Here is a 12,450-nt window from a genome sequence, read left to right as displayed (position 1 = left end):
TAGGGGAAGGGGAGAGAAAAGGAAAATGGAAGGAGAGAAGGAAAAGAAGGACAAGTGATTCACGCGCAAGCACAACAGCATTCACCTCGCCATCAGAGGCGGCCACAGAGCTCAGTCGTCTTCGAAAAGCGCACAGTTCTCGTCAGGCCCGCATTGAGGACGGTTTCAAAACTTGGATGACGCTTGAGCTTTGCTTTTCAGAGTGGAACGTTATAGCATTCGAAGATCCCTGACTCTTTCTCATGCTTCCCGGCAAATTCAGCTTATGCAACCTTAATGTTTACCGGGAAACGCTGGCGGTGAACGCTATGCACGAAGGAGAGCTTCCTGGCGGACACGCCGCGTCATGCGTCGGCCGATCTCCAAGGTAATGGCCAGCCGCGCCAAAAAAGAAAAACAACAACATCATTTCCGGGCTTCTGTTATTATTTCACATTTTTAATATTTTAGTCTGAGAATATTTCACATGAAAGGCATGCGGTGTCAGTGTTTTGCTTCATAACATATTTTTGTGGGCTGTCATTCTCAAAATTAAGAGGAATAACATTGTCAATAATGTAAGACAAGGCATGAGCAACTTTAGTGATAAAATGTTGCAGCAATATGACCCGCATATACCGAATGTCATATAGCAAGGCGTGGCTTATATAAGTACCTAGATATACACGGAAACTTTTGGTGCTAGGGACGCCGGCGGCGGACGCCGACAGCGGATTTTCTGCGACATGGGGCCCTTAACACTGGAGTGTTTGCTATTAATTCCTTCCTCTCGGGACGCCCCATCGTCCACTCGACTTAAAGCGGAGCGCAAAATCTTTGTTTCATTGTTAAAGGAGGAGCGGTGGGTAGGATCGTCTTATATGGATTTATCGCAATCGCAAATGCTGCCTCAATCACTGTTAATCATGTCAATACAGACGCTGTAGGCCTTCATGAAAGCGACGCTCAGCCGCAAGCAATATAGTGAAGTTGCATCGCATCGAGATACATCAGGCGGTAGTTGAAGACACAATGAAGGGTTAGGGAAATGAAGTCCTTAGTTTGCACATTCCGATCCATTCTAAAGTTCTGAAACCCTGCGATGAGAACGTAGGCAAAGATTCCTCGCTTCACCAGGCCTTGCAATGACAAAGGCAGACGCTTTAGTTGTTCGTTGACGGTACGCGCTGCTTCGTCGCCTTTTTCATTGCGATGAGGCAGCAATGACCCTGCAGCCACTGAAATATTATTATGTGCTCGTTTTCAAAAGCGAGATGATTATATTTTCTCATTTCAGATACCAGCTCTTCATGAAGGCCATGAAGTAGGCCTGAGGGATGAGTTTAGAGGTCAGCCTTGAATGGCCCCTGGTTATGTAGCGGTTGATATATGTAGTGAAAGCGAATCTGAGAACAGTACGTTCAAATTCCCTTGGTGTTGTGGTATGGGAAAACTTCAATATGATCCGACGCTTATATTGATGGCATAGCAACCGCACCGGACAAGCTGTTTGCAGTAACCGAGTTATTTGTATACACATGCACTCAGTCATAGCATGTCTTGTTTCAGAACATTCCGTTCGAATTCCAGGAATATAAAAAAAAATTGACAGAACCCACCTCACAATGACTGTCGGCGGTAGTGCGTTTAGCATTCAACCAATATAGTGACACAACGTATTGCCACCGTTGAAATGAGTTATCCATGTGGCGTGTACTGCAGCGGGAGTCCTCCTTCGCGCTTGTCTAAGGACACTCGGCTCCATCTAGTGCCGTCGCCGAGAAACCTGCGCGTGGCCCCCGAAATGCATGATGCGCCGATGCCTGCGAACACTTAGAAATGCGTCATGCGGCAACGGGGCTCTCTCTCGCGCATCTTTCTGGACACGCCGTGCCATCTAGGGACGCTGCCGAGAAGTCTGCGTATGGCATTCAAGGGAAGAAGCATGGAGCGTCGGTACCTCCAAACGCTGAGAATTATTCCCTCGCTTACCGCATACCCAGTGGCACGTACTCATTGACCCAAGTTGGTGGGAGGTTCATTGAAGCGCGGCAAATACACAGTAGCACATACCTAGGTACCCAAGTTGAAGTCAAAGACGTTCACTGAAGGCTGACACACACATACTAGCACATACACAGTTATCCAAGTTGGTCCGACAGTTGATTTCGAACCCTGTTCTCGCGCAACACCCCGTTGCGCTACGCATTCGACCACGGACTACCGAGTGACCCAGGTAGCCGAAAAAATTGCAACATACAAACGTAGATAGCCGCTGGAGAGCGCGTGAACTACCCTAATAATGCAAACGTTAAAATTTACAGGGGTTGCAAGAGGCACCACAAGGCAGTCGATGGTCGAGTGGCGGGCGTGAAGTCTGATTAAAGGAAGCACGGAGTGCAGCCCGAGTAGTGAAAATTCAGCGCATGGTCTTCGCGTTGGCTGAGAAGCTAAGTGGAGAGGTTGGATGCAGGATAAGTGGCGCATGTGAAATAATGATGCTTAAATGGCTAATTGTGCGGACAACGGATCTTCTTGTGCAATGGCGATCATTGCGACTGTAGACGTACGTCGGGTAAGGTCGAGACAAACCTGAAGTGCTTGTGCTTGTACGTTTTGTAGCCCACTTTATAGTTATCTGCAGAGCGTCGATTGGCACCAAGCAAGGTGAGCAGTGGGCAAAGGAAAAACCCCTGCAGTAAAGAAATACTTGCACTTTGAAGCCACCATTTAATTATTCACTAGCACAGCACAGCAAGGCCGCAGAATTTGGTTATGCCATGGCAAAGGGTGACCGCGCAGTCATATTCAAGGAGACACAACAATAGTTCTCCATTCTTCGAAAGCCAGTGAACTACACTTGAGTTTTGAATCGTAATAGAATAAGTGCAGTTTTACTGGAGCCTTCGTGCGAAAAGCCGTGATGGGAAACAAAAAAAAATTAAGTAAAATTCCAAGCTCTCGAATGCAATCACAATTATTTGTTGCGTTTTACGTGTCGAGGCTATAGTTGCAGGCGCAATTATGCGTTGTGTACATTCCTGAGCAAAAGTGTACGGACTTCGTACTCAGCGTTAAAGCCAATTTTCTTCTCCGCGTATGAATATAACTTGACATTGAGGTCTGCAGTCCAAGCTTGCCGTTGGGAACAATAGAAGTGCTCTCGTCAGTTTTGGTTTGTGCGTAAATTTGCATGAGCAAGTCTAGGAGTGCATGCGAGAGATTCGCGTGAAGATGTTCTGCTTATCATATTTCATTACAACATAGCATGACATTCTCTTGAGAAAAAAGAATGACAACGGAATGGCCCACGTGACTGCCACATAGCGCCGTACCAGGGATTTTATTTTTTTACTGCGGGTGTGCAACACAACATTATGACAGCCACGCGACAAGTACATTGGGCATCACCAAGGTAGCTCAGTTCTAGGTACATGATCGTGTCGGTGCACGTGCGTTCCTCTCAGTTCAAGCCTTTGTAACGCTGTAAGCAGTGCAAACAGCTTGTCACTACTAGCTGTTTACCGGTGTAACTGCGCTGGAAGCTCCAATGTGCCCCTGAAAAAATATATCATTTGGAGCACGAGTAGCTGGGCATGCTTGAGCAAAAAAAAGAAAAGAAGTTGCTTGCTTCGACTAAGTCGATGCTACTCATTCGACTTCCTTGACACGTAATCCGCCAAAACCTTGCGTATACTAGAAACTTTTCTCACGCTAAGGATCTGCTCACTCCATCTTTCCCTTGAAGTTTCAATCTTTCTCCAGAAACAAGAGGTTGTGATTGCTGCTTCAGCTATACGGGTCTATTTGTGTGTTGTATTATGCGTGCATATGCGTGTATGTGTACTCTGCAAGGCTGTGTGAGCACCTGATTGCATGGGAGTTTCTTTCTATCCCAGACTAATCCAGCTCAATTTCTCAGTTTGAATTGTATTTCGTTGCAAAGCTAAAAGAGACTGAACCACGTGACCAAGATTAAAAAGTTCGTGAACCTCCCTTTCGAATCTACATTTGCGTGCTTACACGGTAGCGAAGTAAAAATCGGCGGCGCCTATAACGTAAAAGTATTCTAAACTTTGCCATTGAAATTCTGCAATCTGCTCTCAGCGATTGGTAAAAATCTTCTTTGGACCACCCCCACTTCACCTTTCTGCCATGCGACGTCACGACAACCGTGATAGCTCCCCATCTGATATGACGTGTACTCATTGATTATTCATGATTGGACCAAACAAAGGAAAAATACTTATTTCTCATTCGACGCCTTTTTGCCATTAGCCCTTGGCTATTGGTTAAAATTTTTCAGGCTGCGCCCACTTCACCTGCCTGTTCCGCTACGACACAAAACCGCGAAAACTCACCGCGTCAAAGTGACGTGTACGCGTTAAAGATGCATTAACATGCCAAACAAAGCTGAATTTTCTGATGAATAGCCTCAGGCTGCCCCTTTCCGAAAGGAATAGAAGATGGCTGCCGCCGATTGCTCAGGCACTGGCTACTCGAATTTGCCAGGGAGCTTGGGTTTATTTGCGCACAATAAAACTTCTTGCGAGGCAACATAACATTTTCCAGCACTTTCGGCGCGTTTACGACTTCGTTCTGCCAACTCTTCTTTGTTGAGGATCTGTTTTAGCGGCATTCTTAACCTTTCGTTGCCTGCCGCCCCGATTTCCGACCAGCCACGGCAAGCTAAGTAATGGGAAAGCGGACAGATCGAAGACGTAGGCAACACCCTCTTTATCCGGTTATAGCGCCGCAGGGGAGCTATAAAGTAAAAGTATTCTAAACTTTTGTATTCCAATTCTGCAATCAGCCCTACGCGATTGGTCGAAAACTTTTTCGAACCACCCCCACTTCACCTGTCTGTCACGCGACGTCACGAAAACTGTGATAGCTCCCCATCTGATATGACGTGTACACACTGATTATGCATGATTGGACCGAACAAAAGAAAAATTATTATTTCTGTTTGGACGCCTTTTCAACATTATCCCTCGGCTATTGGTCAAGAGTTTTCGGGCTGCACCCACTTCATCTGTCTGTCATGCGACGACCCAAAACCGCGAAAACTCACTGCGTCAAAGTGACGTGTACGCGTTAAAGATGCATTATTATGCTGAACAAAACTGAATGTTCTTTTGAATAGCCGCAGGTTGCCCCGTTCCGAAAGGAATTGAAGATGGCTGCCGCCAATCACTCAGGCACTGGCTGCTCACACCTGCCAGAAAGCATGGGTTTATTTGCCTATAATAAAGCTTTCTGCGTCATCGTGTAACGTTTTTGAGCACTTTCGGCACGTTACGACCTCGTTCTGCCAACGCTTCTTTGTGGAGGATCCATTGTAGTGTCATTCTTAAGCTTCCGTTGCATGCTGCCGCGATTTTGGGCCAGCCACCGCAAGCTAAGGGAAAGCGGACCAATCGCAGACGCCGGCACCACCCTCTTCGTCCGCTTATCGATTTTCAGTGCAGTGACTCGGCCCCGTCGAATCCCTCTCCACTTGCGAGTGTTCCTCGCCTTTTGTCAGCCAGTTACATAAGACAAGCCGCTCAGCGTAGGCAATGTTATTCGTTTTTCAAGCAAACAAAAGGGACCTCCTATGAACGACGAGAGCGTTTGATTGTTCCGTTCAGACAACGCTGCGGGTGACCGCCCGATGCTTGCAATAGCGGTTACGCAAATTTCAAGTCAGGAGACTGGAATAAAAACACATTGGAATAGTTTTACGTTATAGTGTAACCAGTCTCGTTTGGTGTAATGGTGTGCAGCGCTATCCTACGTTCGCAATAATGCTCAAAGGTAATCATCATTCGCTTTTTGCATAAGCCAGCATATAAAATGCAGCATAATAACACCTACTTTAATTATACATGTTCGTTTCTAAAGACTCTAAAACAACAATGTGGTCTGCCTTGTAAGTGATAGTACTATTACTTGTGGTCTGTTGTTCTATCACGTTGAATGACAGAACCATAAAAAATAAGCCAATGAAAATTCGTTACTCCAGAAATGCCGGACGTACATTAGCAAGCACCAATGTAAGGGCTGGTGGTTGCGATCTGTGCCGGTCTGTTTTCTTTTTTTAACACAATATTTTTTATGCAGGCAAGGTTAACAGTTGAAACCGTGCTTGAGTTTAAAAAAAACACCGCGTTCACTTTCCATGTTTTGGCCGCATCGGGACGACCCTATGTCCGATGAGAGCACGTCACAACAACAAATGCGGAAATATATTCTGCGCACGGCGCTTCTGGAGGGGAAAGCACGCCGACTCAAATTACATTTTTGCGTGAATCAGCCTGCTATGCCTTCATGTTCCCGACAGTGCTTAGTTCGTTTTGCTTGTTGCAATGGGCAGCGTAAATCCGAGTATAGGTTAATGCGTGTAGTAAAGGTTTCTTGTGGCGTGATTTTGCATTTTGTTTTTGCGCCGCAAGCACTGCCTCCATCAAGAAATTATCTTACAGGTGTAACAAGATATGTTGTTTCGGTTAAATGGGGCGCGTCGGTTTAAACTAAAAATAATAAACGTCGAAAAATGTGGCCTCTTGTGAGCGTTTGCCACGGAAAACAAGCGATGAAGACGGCTGTTGGTTGAGGCGTTTGCGATTCGTGCAACTAGGAGTACCCGCTGTTGTGCGCAGCTGTGTGTGATGATACGGTGGGCAACCTGGCTGCTATGCGAAATAGCGACTCTTACGTGAGATGTAGGAAGGACGCTGGGGCCGAGAGGTGTAAACTTTCTTAGTCCTGAAGCGCGTTACCACAATATCATATCAGAGTACGAGACCCCTCGTGGAGCACAGCAACATGCCACCGGACCGTGTAATGGATACACGTCAACAACCCCTATGAGGTAAAGTTCGGGGCCAAATGAGGAAAGTGAGAATAGCAAAATGAATGAACGCAAGCTCCAAGACATTCGTTCTAATTATGTATAGCTGCAGGATCACAGAAGTCGAGGATTCTCCTTACGAAAATACACGGTGGTCTTCTATCAGAAGCCTGCTGCAGTGTGCTGAGTACCCGGCTGCTACGTTCTAAGTTCACTAAAGGGCTCAATCCCACGTTACCTTTGTGGCCTAGCCGAAGAATCGATACCTGATATTGTTCTCTAGCGCTTGACGATAACCCCACGGCTACCTTCTCCCGTTCTAGCATGTGTACCTGTGCAGGCCGGGCTCCTGAATATACTTTTGATGGCGCTTCCGGCTTCCGCGCGCAAGGCAAGCAATCCCACCGGGAGGCCGTTGAATAAGCAAAGCAAATACTTGAGTTTGGTGATGGGCAAACTTGGAGAAGAGGCCCCTTGGACCTGTGAATATTACCACACCCCGGGTGTTTTACAGGATCGCGGCAGCATTTTTTGTGTCTCCTTCTGCTTTTCTTAGAGTGCCACATACAAAGGGTTCAGCGGCATCTTATCATGCAGCATTTAGCATTCCTTATCATGTAGATAAGAAAGCATTTGAATGCCATTAAAATGGCTAAAGTGGTGCTCTCCCCTGCACTACGCATACAAACGTCTGCACTGCTTTCGCTTGCATATATCAGCTGTACTCCTTTGTCGTAAATATTAACTACTATGCCTTTGTTATTTATTGTTCTTAAACACATTTTATCCCCTCAAACGTTGCTGCAGAATGCGAGTTTTCTTTAAAATTATTTGTTTGATCGTTTGCAATGCACATTCCCAAACTTTCTACACTGCGATAGGTACAAGCTTGAGCACCTGGTTTCAAGAGACATAAGCAAAAGCCTAAATAGCGTGTCTCGCAGTCAACCCACCGATGTATTGTGAGATGTCTGGATCAAGTCACATGAGGGAGCTGCCGGCAAGGGAAGATCAGTTTTCGTGATGGCGGGTATACTGGGGGGCTTCCATCTCACGCTTTCAAGGATGCAACCACAGGAAAACTGATAAGGCGTTTGGCATAAATGTAAATGCACGTATGGCGTTCAGCGCGAACTGTTAGAAAAGTTGGCTGGTGTGTCAGTTTTGGGATTGAGAACAACATTGCACGAACGTCAATGCATCGCTGCAGCAGAAACACACGGCTAAAATGTGGATGGGTGTCTCATGAGAATATTGCTTTCTTTCAGTGAGAGTTCGTTGAATTAGCAACTGACAGTCAACTAAAGCACTTTCTATCATTTCTGCGTCATTTGTAAGCTTCCCTTGATAAACAATTTATTTTACTTCCGTGGTCATAGCGTGTCTCTTCTCTTCACTTAAAGCTTTCTTGGTGGGCGTTTCATCCAACCTTATACGTTCGGCGCATGCTCTTAAAACTGCGCCACGATATCTTTCTTCATCAATCACTTCAAGTTTCACTTTAAGTTCTCTGATATGATTTGCAAAATGCCAGCGGCGTCACTTCCCCTGTTCAATAGGTATGCTAACCTGCATTGCTCTTGCTTTTCTTCCTGCTTTAGTTTCGGCCCGCTACACGCATGCTCTCTCCAAAGCAATTGCTTTCCCTTCTGTTTTGAACAGCTCCCAAGCTTCTACAACATTTCTTGCATCGCCAAGGAGAACAGAGTCCAATTTCTCCTTTATTCTTTTAAGAAAGACTTCATCCTGCATAAGGTTGTCATTAGGTTTTCATAAGTGCCAATAAAATTTCTGCCTTTTCTGTTTCATACCTATCGTAACCATTACCAAACAATGATCACTGAAACTGATACATTCTACACCGTAGTCAGAAAGTAGCGGAACTAAGTGAATAGGAACATAGATGCGGTCTAACCTCGAGTGCCTGTCTCCTTGAAAATGCGTATATTGCACATCACTGTAAGAACCAAGAGCACTCCCAACATCCTCTACATCAACTTCACACAAAATCTTGTGCAGCGCTGCTGCACTTTTATCTTGGCTCAATGGCTTTTTCGATCGATCTATCGGCCGGTACACACAAAATTCGCCAAACATTAGAACATGTGTTTCACACCGCAAGAAAGATCTCAGATAAACAAAAAATGGTTAACGTTGGCGAGCGTTATTAGGAGCGTATACACAAACCGCAGGCCAAAGTAATTCAGAAAAAGAAAAATCACGAATAAGCAAAACGCCCCCCCCCCCTCTCTCACATGATGTAACTTGTTACTCCGTTATCCCAATACTGTTTCTAATAAACAAAAGGCGGCCACGAGAAGTACCACTCGCTTGGGAAAAGCATACGTTGTAAGTATTTCTGAAAATTTCAACCAATCAAGCCATGTTTTCTTCAGATTCAATTTTCGTTTCTTCGACAGCCATCAAATGAATGACTTTTTCTTGTAACGTGCGACTTATCTGACACTGTCTTCGCCTCTGCGACAACCCTCTGACATTTAATGTCGCCAACGAAGCTGAATGGTGAGGTTATTAGTGTTTACCATTGTTTTAGTTATAATTAAGGTACGACCACGCACAATATTTCTTAGCAAACATACGGACTCTGGTATGCAGTGATGGTAAGCGACGTCTTCCAACCCACGTCCTCGCAGGCCCATTCCCAATCAAAGATCGGGTGTTGTAACTTCTTTGCGGGACACTACCTCCGCTAAGGTGGAGGTGGCGCGTGTGACGGCCGCCTATTTGGCGGCACGTTGGGTTTCGCTTTCAACGTCAATCGTCGGTCTGTCTGGGTTTTCTGTGCCGGTCTTTCGGTATCCGCGCCATCGGTGTCTCGAATGTGGTCCTCAACATCGTCGCCCTACCGCTTTCCAGCGCACTTAGCGTCGGAAGTCATGCCCATGCTCTCACAGATGCTGACTGTCTCATCAACCGCGGTGCTTCAAGGTGCCTTGATAGTTGAAGACGCACACGTCGCCTTAACACCTCTTTCCTCGACTTGAACCTTGGTGGGTGGAGGCGCAGAATCAGCCACGTTGCCCCTATCAGTCCCCTTCAAGTTCACATATACAGTCTTTCTTTCCAGAGATGCTGAGCATCCGCCCCTTCAGCGGCTTCTTTAGCAGCCTCCTCTGGATTCTCTTGATCCATAAGGAGCTCCTATGCGTCCTCCCTTCTTCCAGGACCAGCACCGTTGGCGGACGTTCTCACGCACTGGTTCTCGTCATGGCCGAAGAGAAGACACAGCCCACAGCGTGAAAACCCGGCATTCTCGTCTAATGTGTCCCGTGCCACGGCACCGGAGACAGAAGGGTGCTCTGCCGGGGACAATAACCAGAGCCAGGTCTTCCGGGAACCGAAGCTGATGTGGTAGGTCGTCCGCTGTCATTCCGGGTTTGAGTTTCAGGAATACAGACCTTGTCGTGGTTTCTTTTTTGTTGCAGCCCTGTACTTTCCCCTTCTCCCTCGTCAGTTTGGTCCCTCTCCCTAACGGTGCCAACACTGTTCAGACGTCTTCGTCAAGAAAACCGTGCAGCAGCCAGAAGAGTTTGAGTCTGACACCCTAATTGCAAGGGTCAATGACCACTCATCGATGTTCTTTCACAAAATATGCTTCAGCGTCAAGTGTCATCTTCTTTCCCGCCTCGTTCGAGAAAGTTACGGCCCACACATGATTCATCTGATAAGCCCCGAGGGCCTTCACTTCCGGCAGCAGCATCAGTCTTGAAAGCGCGTCTGTGAAGTGCTCAACACGGTAAGGCCGCGCTTTAGCTTCAACATGGATAAAAATAGTGTTCAAAACACTAGCACATGAAGGCAGTTGTGGTAGAACCATCTGGTAGACCGGAGAAGAATTTTCCGTTGACCGGGAACCATGGCCAAGGGCCGCTGTAACTGCTCCTGAGAAGTAAGACATTCCGCGACCGTTCACTGCGGTGGCCGGCAGTGGAATCGTGCACTACAGTGACCACACGTACGATGACATGCGGCACACGATCCTGTTCTTAGGCTCACAGTGAAATCTGAAAAACGTAAGCATACATGGAGATGCAGCTTGCACGCTATAGGAGAGAACATCCACCAGTACCAATTACTTGGCACAGACGCCCCACATCCTGCCTCCTTCCTTACGTGCCTTTATTATGCTGTTACCTTGCATTGAATCCATATTAAAAATTACAATTACGTTCTGTGGCCTACTGCGCCAAAAAACACGATAAGATTTTTAGGTACAACGTAGTTGGAGACTCCAAGTTAAGTTTGACTACCTGATGTTCTTTAACGTGCATGCGATGCACAGTACAAGGGCGTTCTTGCATTTCACTCTCATAAAAAGGCGGCCTACGTGGCTGGGGTGTCATCCGACGCCCTCAGGTTCAGCACACATAATAAATGTACATTCTATGCAGCCCTCTGTACAATGGTACCGCACAGAGCTACAAAACAGAATAAATTCACGCTGCACAAAAGAGGCAGCATCCCTGCCGGGGTTCGAACCCGGGACCTTTGGATTAGAAGTCCAACGCGCTATCCACTGCGCTACAGGGACCACACGTACGCAGTCTTGTGGGGGACTGTCCCGTTTTTAGGCTCATCTGAAATCTGAAAAACGCATGCGCACAGAGACTTGCAGCTTGCACACTACAGAAGACTACACCCACCGGTACCAACTACTTGGCAACTGCGCCCTCTCCCCTGCCTCCTTCATTACGTACCTTTATTATGCTGTTGCCTTACTGGATACATAATAAATTATACTGTTACATTGTATTGAATACATAATAAAAATTACAATTCCGTTCCGTGGTCTTCTGCGCCAAAAACACGATATAATCTTTAGACACACCGTAGTTGGAAACTCAAAGGTAATTTTGACTACTTGGTGCACGGTACATGGGCGTTCTTGCATTTCGGTCTCATCGAAATGCGGCTGACGTGGCTGGGGTGTCATACCACGCCCTCAGGCTCAGCACACATGAGAAATGTACATTCTATGCAGCCCTCTGTACAATGGTACCGCACAGGGCTACAAAACAGAAGAAATTCACACTGCACGAAAGAGGCAGCATCTCTGCCGGGGTTCGAACCCGCGACCTTTGCAATCAGAAATCCAACGCGCTATCCACTGCGCTACAGGGACATTTTCTTTCTTAATACCCTCTTGGCACATACCACAATGAAACACTTATATCACTTTACAAGTAAAAGATGCGAGTGGTGCAGTGGCCAGCTCACACCAAAAGACTAAAAGCGTTTCAGTTGAGCAAGAGCCACTCTGGCTGTTTTTCTTGAGCCTTAAACACATCTCTTATATAAGACACGCGTTCAATAAATACTCTCGTATAGAGAGAATACTTTCACCTGCATGGCTAAATGCCATTCTATTTTTCCATGTACTGTGTAAGCTGATAAGCATAAACATGTCCACGGCACTTCGTCTCCGCTATCTACCGATAGAAATCATATGCCGTAAGGTGATATTGGAAGCTGCTTTTTAAAAGTTTGTTCCAAGACGTTCCTGTGAAATACAGCGTCTGTGCAGAGAAGGAACATGTGATCTAGTGTCTCAGGTTTCTTACAGATTGGACAGTTTGTGGACCATGGGACAAATATTCCTTTCTCTTGAAATCATG

General features: G+C 46.4%; 2 non-coding genes across 2 annotated transcripts; both read right to left on the bottom strand.

Moving 5' to 3' along the window:
* Positions 1–11,293: 11,293 nt before the first annotated feature.
* Positions 11,294–11,366, bottom strand: TRNAR-UCU (transfer RNA arginine (anticodon UCU)). The gene has a single exon. It is a non-coding gene; the product is annotated as a tRNA-Arg (tRNA).
* Positions 11,367–11,883: 517 nt separating this feature from the next.
* On the bottom strand, positions 11,884–11,957 carry TRNAR-UCU (transfer RNA arginine (anticodon UCU)). The gene has a single exon. It is a non-coding gene; the product is annotated as a tRNA-Arg (tRNA).
* Positions 11,958–12,450: the final 493 nt, after the last annotated feature.

The sequence above is a fragment of the Dermacentor variabilis genome, chromosome 4 (assembly GCF_050947875.1).
Source record: "Dermacentor variabilis isolate Ectoservices chromosome 4, ASM5094787v1, whole genome shotgun sequence".
In the NCBI taxonomy this organism is placed as follows: Eukaryota; Metazoa; Arthropoda; class Arachnida; order Ixodida; family Ixodidae; genus Dermacentor; species Dermacentor variabilis.
The sequence above is the reverse complement of the archived record's forward strand: the minus strand, read 5'-3'. Positions and strand labels throughout refer to the sequence as shown.